The sequence below is a fragment of the Sinocyclocheilus anshuiensis genome, unplaced genomic scaffold, assembly GCF_001515605.1.
Source record: "Sinocyclocheilus anshuiensis isolate Anshui unplaced genomic scaffold, SAMN03320099.WGS_v1.1 scaffold775, whole genome shotgun sequence".
NCBI lineage: Eukaryota > Metazoa > Chordata > Actinopteri > Cypriniformes > Cyprinidae > Sinocyclocheilus > Sinocyclocheilus anshuiensis.
In genome coordinates, this window is record NW_015552614.1 from 1,181,263 (window position 1) to 1,181,800 (window position 538).

At 41.3% G+C, this 538-nt stretch overlaps 1 protein-coding gene across 1 annotated transcript in view; it reads left to right on the forward strand.

The window, feature by feature from the left end:
- Positions 1-538, forward strand: part of LOC107665951 (dystrophin-like) — a 127,385-nt gene that overhangs the window by 64,978 nt on the left and 61,869 nt on the right. The window lies entirely within an intron of this gene.

Genomic DNA, 538 nt, shown 5'->3' on the forward strand with positions numbered 1-538 from the left:
AGCCCACGTCTCGCCCCTAGTCAGACACCGCTACATCACGTAACCGCAACAAAAACACGAACAAACACTGAACTATTGTCTTTTTATTAACTAACATTAACACAGATTAATAAATGTATTGTTCCATGTTCATTTGTGTACCGCGCGCAAGGTTTATGCCCATAGTCCAAGTCTTCTTCTCCGTTTTTAGTGTATCTCTGTGGCAGAATAACAGCGCCACATACTGGTCTGGCATGTATACTACATCGTTTTGTGTCGGTTTTGTGGTTTCGTGTGGATGCAGATACAGGTGTAGCTAATCACCTTCTCAATGGCACACAAAGTCATTTGACTTTTAACTGTGATCAGCTGTGGTAATTTTGATTAGCTCAGCATGAAAAGAGCTTTCTTGGAGCATTTCAGTCCTTGGTAGTGCAACTGAAGCAAACAATCAACTATTGGTGGAAGGCACTGTCAAAAGATATTCTGGGATAAAGTTGTGGACAGGCAGAAGTCAGGAGATGGATACAAAAACATTTCAAAGGCTTTATCAATGCCT